Genomic DNA, 501 nt, shown 5'->3' with positions numbered 1-501 from the left:
CTAGCTAGCCTATGCAAAGCAATAGATACAGAGTCTCAATGCTCAAGGTTTCACGCATATTGATGCGTTTTTTCTTCAATTGTGGAGCAAGTTTGCCACACAAGTATTGGAAGGTCTCTCTGCTAATGCGAAGGCGTTTCTTGAACATGCTTGCTGAGTAAGAACCTAGCAAGAAGTGCTCAAGAAAATGTTTGGCCCGTGGATATGCCCAAGCTTTTCTACGGGTGTGCCCTATCCAACGATTTATACTTTTTTTTGCATGCATACATCGACCCATACACTCAACTAAGTACAACCACATTTGTAACATAGACTCTTCATCACTCATGGGGGGTGGTGATAGAAGCTCAGTAATCGCAAGAAAGCATAACCATGCACAAAACAAAGCAATTCTTCTTGGGATGGCCATGTCCACCTGCAAAAATATGCAACACACATTATTTAGATTTCTCATTGCTTACAACATTTCACACCAACACACTAGAAGATATATATAACATT

The sequence above is a fragment of the Lygodium microphyllum genome, chromosome 19 (genome assembly GCF_053477565.2).
Source record: "Lygodium microphyllum isolate KBCC chromosome 19, Lygodium_microphyllum_v1.1.10, whole genome shotgun sequence".
Taxonomy (NCBI): Eukaryota; Viridiplantae; Streptophyta; class Polypodiopsida; order Schizaeales; family Lygodiaceae; genus Lygodium; species Lygodium microphyllum.
The sequence above is the reverse complement of the archived record's forward strand: the minus strand, read 5'-3'. Positions refer to the sequence as shown.